Source organism: Ailuropoda melanoleuca, chromosome 7 (assembly GCF_002007445.2).
Source record: "Ailuropoda melanoleuca isolate Jingjing chromosome 7, ASM200744v2, whole genome shotgun sequence".
Lineage (NCBI taxonomy): Eukaryota > Metazoa > Chordata > Mammalia > Carnivora > Ursidae > Ailuropoda > Ailuropoda melanoleuca.
In genome coordinates, this window is record NC_048224.1 from 33,297,341 (window position 1) to 33,310,883 (window position 13,543).

General features: G+C 36.8%; 1 pseudogene; it reads right to left on the bottom strand.

Moving 5' to 3' along the window:
- Nucleotides 1–3,874: 3,874 nt before the first annotated feature.
- Nucleotides 3,875–4,995, bottom strand: LOC105240191 (annotated as a pseudogene).
- Between the last annotated feature and the right edge of the window lie 8,548 nt (nucleotides 4,996–13,543).

Here is a 13,543-nt window from a genome sequence, read left to right on the forward strand (position 1 = left end):
GCTCCACTTGGATTCTTTTGTAGGTTGGCCTAGCTCAACACTTTAGGATAAATAAGAATTTCTCAGGAAGAGGGGGAAAGGTCATATAGGGAATAACATGTGAAATGCATGAGAGAAGGTATTTGGAGAAGTTCTGGGGCATTTAGGGCACAGATGTTCCAGTGAGCCTTAGATCTTGCAGCTGTACTCGGGGTTTCCTTATGGCCCAATTACCTACTTTGTTTCTAGCTTTTACCAAACCCAGATCTGATGCTAGAATAGCAAGCCCATCTCATGCAAGGCTTTTCATTTTATGCTCAGGTGTTAGGACATTATTTCCAAAGCAGTGAGGGTGATACTGGAGGGCTATTTTGGTGGGGAGCAACATGATCAGATTTGTGTATTGTAAGGTAAAATGGCTGCAGTGTGCAAACAGGACTGAAAGATTTTGAAAGAAAACAACTTTAGAAAACAGTTATGTTCAGTTAGCATTGACCCAGAGGTTAACAATTCAAGAAGGCATCAATAGCTCTGAAGACAAGGTACCCTTGATCATGGCTGTAGAAACCTGGATCCTATTGTCTAGGTTGGAATCTCAGGTCTGCCACTTACTTGCAATGTATATTTAAACAAGTTTTATGAACTATGTTTGCATTTTTCTCATCTACACTAATGATACCTATCACATGGAGTTACCATGAGGATAAAGTGCATTAATATATGGAAAGCCCTTCGAAGAACGACTGGCACAGAATAAATGTTCAATAACACTAGTTATTATTAGCTCAGCAGTTTCCTCAAATGTTTTATAGTAAGGACAGCTACTTTTCAGTTATCAGAGCACTGGGATCTCAAAAAACAGTGAGGAGAAAGGAAGGTATTTATTAAAGTTGCTGATTAAAGTTGGAAAAGATGCACTGCTACCAGGAACTTCACCCTTGCCCCAGTCCCTAGGAATAACTTTCTCCTCCCCCTTCCCCAGTCAGAATGGCAAGCTGGGCAGGGGAATCCCATATGCTTAGTACTGAAAGGGGCACCCATAGTCGTCTTGGTAAACCATCCATTGAAGGTTGGGTTCCTACTACAGCCTGCCTCACCCTTTGGTTCTAGCATAGAAACTCACATGATCCCCGTCCTCACAGAGCCCACAGTCTACTGGAGAGCATAACCATAAATTAACAACTACATATACATATATAATAGCACAATAAATGGTATAAAGCAGACTTAAAGATGAGATGCGAGTGAAGAGGAAGGAAGGACAAATTTACCCTGGGGCAAACAGGCAAAATTTTACCAAGACAATTACATCTGTGATGCATCTTACAGGATGAAGTTTTTCTTGCTAGGCAAAGAAGCTGGGGAAATGCATTTGATGCAGAAAGAACAGCCAACAAAGACATACAGTCTGGAAATAGCCCAGCCTGTTTGCAAAATCTTGACAGCCAGAACATAGACTGAGGAATAGTAGGGGCAGAATAGTAAGGAAGGGCAGAGGTTTAGGCAGAGGAAGTGGGTTATAAATCCTTCAAATCAGTGTTTACCTCTTTACAACTATCCTGAAGGAAGGGCCTTTGAAGACTCCTACAAAGAGAAACATAATGAAACTGGTGGTTTAGAAAATCTTTGTGGTGTTATATGAGTGAAAGAGGGCAGGACTATTGCAAAGCCTCCTGGACATAGACAGGAAGTGAAGCCTTTTCGAGATGCAAAATTTAAAACCACAGTGATAACACAAATATTATCTTAATTTTTAAAATGCAAAATCCAAGGTATAATGTAATTAAATGCTTTCCTCGGGTTGTACATATAATGGAGGAACTTTTTATTAATGGATTTTCTGTTTATATTTTGTTCATGTTTGCTTCATTCAGAGCATTATTTTACAGACATGCAAGTTCAGAAGATATGCTTGCTTTTTAACCCAAAACAAATACAGAAGTAGAAAGATCAAGCTAAGAAAACTTTTTTTTTCTTATTTTAGTGTGAATGTCTGGAAAAGCAAAGTGTATACTGTCTGAAAAGAATTGCTCTATCAATCTCTACAAATGTTTCCACTCTTGTGAAAAATCAGTGTGCATTACTCAACATATATGCCCATCAATCTCTACTAGTTTGGGCTGAGGGTTAGTCTGGTAAAATTTCCCAACAGAATAACAAATGCTAAAATGTCACTTCCTAAAACTGAGAATTTTATTTCACAAAGGTAAGTTTAAAGCACAAGTTCAGAATTAGAAATGAAACAAAAACTTTATGAGAATGCAATATATTTTGGAAGTGAAATGTGTTGTGTTTCACAGATTATTTTTTCCTGAAGTTATTGGGTATTAAAATAAAATTCAGTTAAAAGTGATTACATGTTTACATTAAAACCCTGACAAAGTACAAAGGAGAAAATAAAAATTATTCATAGAGTCAGGAATCAGAAATAACTATTGTAAATATTTTACACTCCTTTCCATGCACACACATATATAATATTATATATTTATCACCTATTTCTATTCATTTAAATTATGCAATAAGCATTTTCCTGTGATAGTCACTGTTATTTGAAAACAATACTTTAATAGTTGTATAATATTGTAACAGAAGGCTATTCCATAAATTATGTGACAATTAACTTACAATTGGGCATTTAAGTTATTTCTAATTTTCTACATTTTAAGAATTCTGCAATGTTCATCCCTGTACATGAATCATTCTTCATATCTCCACATCTCTGGTGACTTCCTAGGAGTAGAATCCTAGAACTAAAATCGTTAGGTTCAACTGTAAGTTATATTTTTAAAGCTTTTGCCAGTTATTGTCCAGTTGCTTTTTGGGCAGGTGTTACCAATATGCAGTTGCAGCAGGAGTTTATATTGACAGGCAAAGCATGATACATAATTAATAGTTACTTTTCCTTATTAAATATGAAGTGGGAATGTTTTCATAGTGCTTATTTCACAACTATTTTCTGTGGTTTGTTTCTCTATATCTTATTACCAGTTTTCTCCTGGAGTATTGGTCTTCTTCATCTTCCTCTTCTGAATTAAGGGAGGAAGAAATTTTCTTTGTATCATAGATACTTTGGGATGCTCAGGAATGCCCCAGTGGAAGAATCTGGGCTTTCTTTTTACTTCGCAATCTGGTTAGGCTATTGAGTCTGGACTCTAGTTCATGTTGCTCGTGGGAACCTGTTAAGGACACCTGGGTTAAGATCAAGACCACAAAGTTCATAATTATTATATTCTGCTCATAGTTTGGCCTCTTTAGTCTTTTTGTCATATTTTTGAAAAACTGAGGATTTGCTGCTATGCTGATTTTAAATGTTGAAGTCAAAAACACAAAATTAAATCTCTTTATCAGGAATTTAAGAAAACTAAATATACCTCAAACAGTACTTAACAATACAGAGCCCATAACTTATGGCACTTACCTAATGTTTTTAAAAAATGTGATGTGTCTTTCATTCCCAAAGTACTGGCTTGTAGCTAATCTTAAAAATATTGATGACAGAAAAAGATGCCAAGGAAAAGGAAGTAGATATGACAGACGAAGCATTATATAAGGCATTAATGCTCAACATTGACAGAAATCACCAGAAGACATTCTCTCTCGAATATCACTTTGTTGAAAGAGATGTTGAATATTTTCTTTTGTACATTCAAATTAACTAATTTTTAAAGTCTATGCATTACTTTGTTCCTTACACATAACTGAAAATTTTAGTTTTAACCCTGAATAAAACTGATTCTCCTCATTTATAAGACCTAGACCTACCGCATGGGAAGACTAGCTACTCCTGTCAGTGATACCACAAAGCTCTTGGGCTTATTGGGTGGGTCTCGGCACACTCAACACTTCAGTGGGGTGGTCAGCATGGGTGTTGAAGGCACGTACTTGTGAAGAATCACAGCTTGTCATTGTTCATTCCTAGAAACCGCACATAGGCATCCCAGGATGCACTCCTCCTTGAAGTTGAATAGGAATGCGTATAGGAGCTGCCTTCTGAGCAAATTGAATGACAACATTTGAGTCTGTTCCAAAAGCACAAATGCATGGAGAGTCTAAGGGAACCTGATATTTGGGAAAACTCTATTTAGAACTTAAGTATTTTGGAAGAAAACTGCTGACACCAAACTAGACTGTTTATTCCTTCTTTGGATCTTTGGCAGCAAAAATGTGCACCGTGCCATGGTCACTAGATACACAGATGAGGGAAGCATCCTGACTGAAGTAAATGAAATAAACATTTGCTGCTTGCAATCCTCTTCTTGGTTCCTGGATTCAATGCCCTGATGAAGTAGCAAATATTTTTCTAAGAGTCCCTTTTTCAGATTGCAATTTTTGTTCCCTACAGGTTGACAGCAATGCAGTTCAGGATGCCCTTCTGTGAGGGAATGTCCACAGGCAGCTTCTCGGTGTTGGCCGAGTCCATAAGCTGCACGTGTCTTGTTGCATGCCCAAAATGCCAAGAAAGAATTGCTACTATCATGATATAAGACACAAAGGGTTAGGCTGGGTTATAGCAGGTTTCAAAGACAGGAACTGATAGGGATCGTGTGTACATGTAAACACCTTAATTACGGAGTCCCACATGACCATAATTCTATCTCATTTCAGTGTGACCTCTTTGACTTCAGTAGAAAATTTTATTTTATTTTATTTTTTACAAGATTTATTTATTTTTAGAGAAAGAGCACACGTGTGGGGGAGGACAAGAGGGGAAGGGAGAGGAAGAGAATCTCAAGCAGACTCCCCACTGAGCCCAGAGCTTGCACAGGCTTCAATCTCACAATCCTGAGATCATGACCTGAGCCAAAATCAAGAGTCAGATGCTGACTACGCCTCCAGGTGCTCCGCAAATTTCATTTTAATAAATCTTTTTTTATTATTATTCAAGGTTATCATTTTATTGGAAAAGTATTTTGGCTTTTTTTCTACCAACAACAAAATCTCAAGAGTTGCAGTGAAATACTGCTTGGGGAGACCTGGAGGTGGAATCAGACAGCCCTGGTGCGGGAAGTGCATGTACACCAGGGAGCCCTCTGGGCACCCAGTGCAATGAGTGGGATGGGGCTCCATGCTTTTTATTTCTATTGCTTTGACTTTATATATTAGATAACAAAATGTTATTGACATGTTGCTTTTTTTTTTGAAAGAGATTTTGTTCAAGGCAGTTCCAATGGGACTTTTGGCAATTTTTAGAATGACCATAGAGTTCACCTGAAAGAACAATTGTTTGAGACTAGTGAGGAAAATGCTGAAAAGAGGAAACAGTGGGGTATCGCCCTGCCCAATTTAAAAAAAAAAGGTTTTGTATAAGGTAGTAGTAATTGGTGTAATACAATATGAACTTAGAAAGAAAGAGACAACGGAAAGAATAGAAAGTCAAGAAAAAGACCTATGTAAATATAAATAATCTAGAGTATAACAAAGGTGTCACTTGAGAGACATCTGTAGATGAAAGATCTACATCTGTAGAGAAAGATTAAATAACAAACGTCAACTAATCATTGCACCAAAATAATGCCTAGACTGCTGAAAGATCTTGATATTTCTTTAAAAACCCAGAGAAATTTTTTTGGAAAGAACTTTCTAAGCAAATATGTCACAAAATTCAGATCCAGTAAAGGGAGGTGACAAATTTTTTTTTTAAAGATTTTTTATTTTATTTGACAGAGATAGAGACAGCCAGCGAGAGAGGGAACACAAGCAGGGGGAGTGGGAGAGGAAGAAGCAGGCTCATAGCAGAGGAGCCTGACGTGGGGCTCGATCCCATAACGCCAGGATCACGCCCTGAGCCGAAGGCAGACGCTTAACCGCTGTGCCACCCAGGCGCCCCTGGGAGGTGACAAATTTGATTGGGGGAAAAAAAACATCCAGAATCAATTCAATGAAAAAGAAAAAGAGAAAAAATGTTTTATAATAGTCATAATATACATAAAAGTTTCCTGAAAGCCAATAAGAGAAATAAAAAAAAAGGAATGAGATTATCACAAAAAAGGTACATAAATGGTCAAAAAATGGAGAAAAATTTTCCATAGATACATCAAAGATTTAATAATCATAAGATATATAACATTTCCTACAATTCAATAAGAAAAAGAATATATCACAAAGAAGATATATAAATGGTCAAGACACATAAAAATTTCAACCACAGTAGGAGCAAAACAAATGCAAATAGACAAATTTTCATCTATCAAACTCAACAAAGATTTTAAGGAATAAGAATAGCTAGTGTTTTCATGGACATCATCCTAGTCTGTTCAGGCTGCTATAACAAAATACCATAAACTGGGTGACTTTAACCACAAACACTTATTTGTCAGAACTCTAGAGGTTAGGAAGTCCAAGATCAGGTTGCTGGCAGATTGAGTGACTGATGAGGACCTGCTAATAACCTGAGAACTTGATTTTTACATGGCCTTCTTATTGGTTCTTCACAGGTCAGAAGGGACAAGGGAGCTCTCTGGGTTCTCTTTTATATGGGAGCTATCTCATTAATGAGGCCTCTACCCTCATGACCTATCACCTCCCAAAGGCTCACCTCCAATTACCATCACACTGGGGATTTGATTCCAACACATAAATTTGGGTGTGAGTGAGGAGATACAAACATTCAGTCTCACCACACCAGGAAGAAAACCATGGCCAGCTGAACTGGTCATACAAGGAGATACAGAATGGTAGTGAAAGAAGGTAGCTGTACATCAGCAACAGCCATGTGACCAGTTACAGAAAAGAGGACTATTAAGAGTCAGGAGTATTCCTGCTTATTCTGTTAGGAAAAACACAATTTCTGGTGTGTGTATCAAATATGTTTGTTTTCCTGTCATTCCTTTATCATGTAACATAAAATAGATGTATTGACTTTATATCATGGTACTTAAGTATTGCTAATTTTACATTATAGTATTTAAGTTACATGGTATCAAGAAGAGTATGTCCTCTTTTGAGGGAAGAGTTAGCGGGTTCTCAGTTGTAGGCAGGATAGTTGTATCATGTTAGGTGAAGTTATAACCCCATTATTGCTTTTATTTGGAAATTAAGTATAGTTTAATGAGAGGGATATGAGTGCCCAATTGACAAGGAATGGATTTGTGAAAGTTAAGTTCAAATTTAAATAAAAAATTTATTTAAGTAATCTCTACAGCCAATGTGGGGCTCGAATTCACAATCCCAAGATGAAGAGCTGTATGCTCCTCTGACTGAACATAAATGTCAACTTGACAGGATCAGGGAATGCCCAGATATTTGATTAAACATTATTTCTAGGTATGACTGGGAGGGTTTTTCTGGATGAGATTAGCATTTGAATTGTGAATGCAGTAGATTACCCTCCTGAAAGGGCATCATCTAATCTCGTGATGGCCTGCATAGAACAAAAAGACAGAAGAGGAAGAATTTGCCCCTTTTTTCCTGCCTCATTGTTGGTGCTGAAATATTTTATCCCTTCTTCTGCCCTGGAATTTATGTCATTGGTTCTCAAGCCTTAGCTTCAGACTGAATTATACCACCAGCTTTGCAGGGTCTCCAGCGGGTAGATGGCAGACCATGGGACTTCTCGGTCTCCATAACTGGGTGAGCTAATCCCTTATAATAATCTTCTTTTGTATCCAAATGGTTCTTTTTCTCTGGAGAACCCTAACTAATATACACATCATAAACAGTCACTTTCTTGCACTCATGGTAAATTGCTACCACCTTTCTAGAAGGGAATTTGGGAGTGTGCTTCAAAAGTTTTAAAAATGAAGTCATGCTTTTTGACATAATTCCACATCTAGGAAGTTATCCAACAGTAATATCTATGGATGAATTTACATATTTCTCCACATGAACAGACAACTCAGTATAGTTTAGAAAACTAAAAAACTGGACACAACTTAAATGTCTAATCATTGTGGATTTACCAAGGAAACTATTTCGTCATTCAAACCTACACTAGGAAGGCTATTTTTTAACAGCGAAGTGTACTCTTGTATTAGTCTTATGTAACATGAAGCTATAAAACAATGTGCTCATGATGCCATTTTTATATGCCATTTTTTGACACAAATCTGCATTCCTGCAGAGAATGGAGCTCTGATTTAAAGTCAAGGGTGTGAAAAGGAGATAGTAATGGTGGAATTCCTCTCAGAAATGAAAGCTGACTCTATAAATGCCACTGGTTCTAATAGCTGTCTGAAAAAGACAGAATAAAGGTCAGGAACTGTATTTTAAATGCTGTTTAAAAACCTCAGAACTTTTGTCATTTACCCTTTACAGAAACTGCCTCACTATTTCCCCATAGTAATCATTCCTTTATTTAACAATTATTTTTGAGCACCTAATATGTGCCAGGCACTATTTTAGGTGCTAAGGTAGGAACAGAGAAGAAAACAGAAAAAGTCATTGCTTTCATGTTACTATGTACTCAGATTCATAGTAATAGACATAAAGCAATCAATACATAATGTGTCAGTGGGTGCTGAATGATATTAAAAAAAAGCAGAGTGAAGAAATAGAGGATGTAGCCTCTTTGATTAGCTGACATTTGAACAAAGGCCCCCAGAGAGCAAGGGAGTGGGCTATGCTGACTTCCAAGGGAAAGGAGGACCATGTAGGCAGAGACAAAGGTAAGGCCAGTGGCCCTGAGTCGGGAGTGTGCTTAGTGGCTAAGGAGCAGCCAGGAAATCAGAGAAGCTGGCGTGAAGTAAGGCAAAGGAAGAATGTAAAAGATAAAATCAGAGGCAATTGGGGGCCAGGGAACTTAGTGAGATGAGGGTTAGCAAGGAAATTCTTATATGAAACCTTGTATCTGCCTTCTACAAGAAAGCAAGGAGCTGGAGCGATTCTATACAACTTTTCAGTTACTCTAAGAGGAAAGGAATCCTGACAGCAAAACCCACCAACAAGTGAACAAAACAGGGTAAATATTTGAGATCTATTGACAGGTATGAAAGGTATATGGAGGCAGCTAGGGGCTAAGAAGGTGGGGTTGGGGTTTCCTTGAAACCCAAAATGGTTCTGAAATAATTATGCATGGTACATATGTTTTTAAATGAAAGGTTTTTTTTTGAAAATCTGTTAGAAAATGTCAGTGGGTGTTCTCCCTGTGTAACCAAGCATGAAGAATGAATATCCTCCAGTTCACTTCTGTTTTTCTTGCAAAGAATATGCATACAGAGGTTTGCTATACAGAAAATGAATAATTTGAATTTTTCTCCTGAACTCAAAAATGATCCAGATTATTTGGCAGTTTGACTTCTTCCAGTTTGCATTGCACTTGCATTTTAACACAATGTCAATAGACATAACTATCTTCTTTGAACATTTTATTCTTTTCCTTTACAGAGTAGTTATTCTGATCAGAGGATAAAGTAACAACTTAAAATGAAGACTCTGATGGAAATCAGGCCAACCGATTGAAATAAATTTAAAAAGAAATCCTACCTCAAGCTGTATGTGTAACAGCATGAAATGATATACTCCTGCTGTTTCAGAAAAGATGAATTACTATGAATGCCCTCTAAACAAGAGATGAAACTTCAAAATATTGGCATCTGAAAAAAAAAATAGAGCTTAACCAAGGACGGAAGACCCATACTAAGATGTACTATGTTAGGTCCTTTTAACCATAAATGCCTTAAGAAGAGATTGTATATTTATTTGTTAATTCATAAAATATTATTGCGTGTATGTTCTGTTCCAGCAACTGTCCTAGGCACAGGATAACTTGGGGCAGCAGGGAAGGATGATAAAGGAATTAACTATATTATAAACACAGTGAAAGAAGCAAGCACACAAGGGTGGGTGAAGTTACTGTAGAAACAGAAAAGACTGGAGAACTGGGAAAGGCTTCTTGAAAGAGATATTGCTTGGGAACCTGGAAAATCCGGATTTGAAGAATGATGCAGTAGGAAGATTTTAGAAAAGGGGTTGAGGGACCTAGCTTCCAGTACGAACTCTGCTATTAACTAAACTTGTGACTTGATAGGCAAGGGGAAGTGTGCATGGAGGGAAGAGACAGGAGAAGCAAGGGGGCTATGAAAGAATGCTTGACACAAATCAGGGGAAAGACTGAAGGCCTTGAAGGATGTGGCTGTTGCCCTTTGCCAGCTACTCTATGCCTGTGGCGCCACTTATCCTGGGATTTTTTGGATTGAAGAGAAGCAGTTGCTGATGATTTTAGGATCTCTCCTGCACCTCTTCTAGTGTCTGTGGACTTTTCCAACTCCTCCATAATGAAAACTAAGACTGATCTACTGCACTGCTTTTCAGTGAATGCTCCCAGAATCTCCCACATGATCACCCAGTGTCCTCACAAAAATACAGATCCTTGGGTCTTACTTCAGGGGGCTGAATCAGAATATCTGGGGCAAGAGTCTGGACCTGCATTTTAAGACCCTTATTAGGTGATTCTCACCTACCCATTCCATCCTCCTTGCCATCCAAAGAAAGTGGTACCCACACTTGTACCCCTAAACAGGGACACTGTGGGGACTGAAATCTATGGTTCTCAACTCCCAGTTGGGGTGGGGTTTCCACTCCATTGTGTAATTTTCCATTTCTCATCCAACAATCTAAATTTATTTAGTATTTCTATAAATAACGTGGAAAAACTCTTCTGTTATTAAGCATAGTAGGAACTTAAGTTGTGCATAATATGATACTTTGATTTTATCTGTGAGCAAAAATATTCATGGAAAAATACTGAAAGAAAATCCAACAAAATGTTAGTCATTTTAGCCTTCATGGGGTAGATTGTTGATTTTATTCATCTTTCTCTTTCCCTGTAGTTTGTGTCCTATAAAAATGTGCACATATTTTATAATTAAAAATAGCACAATAACTTCATTTAACCTGGAATAAAATCAAAGTTGAAATGCATAAACCTATAAGCAACCCTCAGAGAACTTTCAAAACCCCAATAAATTGTGTTTCAAGACTTAACAGTTTTTGTTGGCTCTGGCGTCCCGGATGGTATGGATATGCTCAGTGATCTCTGACCTCATTTGATTTCTAAAAATGTTCTTTGATCATCAACTTTTGCCCTACTTTTCCTGAAAAATTAAGTCATCAGAAACTCTGACTCAGGAACACAAAGGGTTTGGAAGATTTCGATTTAGGGGATGAAAAGAAATCATGGGGAGTAATATCTGTTCACTTCTAAAACCCTGTAAATCTTCTTTATGAGAAATTTAAAGGCAGGCTTGAAATTCTTGATCTAGGACTTAAAAGTTGATGAGGATAAAAGGAAATTCATATATTCTCAAATAGAGAGAAAGCCAAAATTTTAAGATTGTGATTTGCTTTTGATGACTTTTTATTATGAACAAAGTGATTTTTTAATTTTTGAAATTATATGTAATATACTCCTATTATACACAATTTAAAAAAATTAAAAATATGAATTATCCATAGTCCTACTATACATTAACTTTACAACATATTTTCTATAGTTTATGCATAGGACTGGAATCACAGACTACATATAATTTATATTCTTATAATTTTTTGTGATATTTTAATATACATATTTCTTAGGTCACTAAGTAGATTTTAGAAACATCAATGAACCAAATGATTCCTGACACTAAAATCTTCATAGAACTGATCTGCTTTGTTCAGATTACGAATCTGCTTCAAATGGGCATTTGGTATGACATATTTGGATAGTCAGGGGGATCTTCATTCTATTTTCTATTGTCCTATTATATAATTAGTTACACCTAGGTGAAACAGTGATAAGGGCAGTATAAGTTCAAGTGAAAAAGCTTTTAGTCCTCATCAAGATATATCTCTCATGGATAGATTCATATAAAAAAAGCTTATGACTAAATAATAAATATCAGCTTCTTAAATAGGAAATTTAACTTGTCATAACAGATGAATTTGACCAAATTTTTGTGAAAGTACTAAGATGAGGATTCTTCTGACTCCTCTGTCCTATTTTAGAAGATGCAGCCCCTTTAAGTCCTGCATAATATAAAGAAAAGAGCCACTGACCTTGGAGAATCTTAGGAAACTTTTATTGACGTAAGCATTGAAATATTTCCAGATGGATCTGGACTCTGAATATTTGGGTATTGATATATCACACGGAGTCTTCCCTATTTATTTCTCAATAAATACCCAAAGCTGGGTAAGTCCTACACTTAAAGAAAGAGAAAGGCAAAATATTCTGAGATAAATGACATAGCAGGTAACTGCTGATACCACATATGAAAACACTGGATAAACTCTCTTAATGCCTAATCTTGGAGACCAGAAATAACATTCCCAGGATTTTTTTTTTTTGGTCCCAGGAAATTCAAGTCTAGTTCCTCTGATCTTTCAGTGGGGAGATAATAGTTCCCCCAATTTCAGTTAAAACCCTTGCAAAAAATTCCCTAAGCAGTTTTCATATTAGAATTTCTTTTTTCTTTCCTATAGTGGCACATCCTCTTTACATTTAAACTTAAATTGTCCTATATCAATCACCAAGTAGTTCACTTAGGGCTTTAGAAAAAATTCATTCATAAAACATGAAGAATGCAAAGTGGCTCTTTTCCTAACTCTAAATTCAGTTATATCATGTTGATACTTGAAATCATCCACAGTGAGAGTATTTTAAACCAGAAATCAACAAACTCTTTAGTTTTGTCAGAAGTCAGTAGTTAAATCAGAACCCTTACCTCTAACCCCATCAGGCTTCCTTGACCAGACCGCCACTGTCTGTAGAGCTCCATGTATGACTAAAGCACGAGAAGAGTCTGATAATCATGTACTTCATGGCCCTGATCTTAATGTAGATATCCTTAATGGGCTCTCACTGGCCATGGGATGTAGAGCGTAGACACAACAGCATAAGCTACTTATAAAGAAAAATGAGAGCCAAGTTTCCCATTTAGGAGCATTTCGAAGTGACCCAAAGAATAAGTTATAGAAAACTTTCTTCTCCTTTAATTCAAAGAAGAAAGAAGACGAAAAGATGAAGAATGAACAGGAGGAATAGAGGAGAAGGTAAAAGAGAAAAGAAGGAAAAGGAAGAAAAAATGAGGATGAAAAAAGGGCTTGTCAAAAATCCTGCCTTTTCATAGTGGCCAAAATGTATAGTCATTATTCATCCTTTGTTTCAGAGGCACTTTTACTATGGATTTTCCTTTTCCTTCTTTCTTTTCTTTTCTTTTCTTTCTTTCTTTCTTTCTTTCTTTCTTTCTTTCTTTCTTCTTTCTTTTTCTTTCTTCCTTCTTTCTTTCTTTCTTTCTTCCTTCCTTCCTTCCTTCCTTCCTTCCTTCCTTCCTTCCTTCCTTCCTCCTTTCTTTTTTATAGCAGTATTAGAACACCCTACAGGAATATCAATACAGGAATAGTCTGGACCACGCTTTGCTGCTGCCCTTCACAATCAAGACTGTCCACTCCACTAATGAGTCATAATGTTCTTTTTCTGAGATTCAGTGACACAAATAAGGGATTCTCAGATGTAAAAGAACCAGTCACAGGCAAAACAACATTAGAAAAAAGAGACTGAACTTGAATCATTGCTTTTGGAGAGAGCCAAGGGCTTACATCAGACTCATTATGAAGCTGCCTTTCAGAAAATTAAATTTCT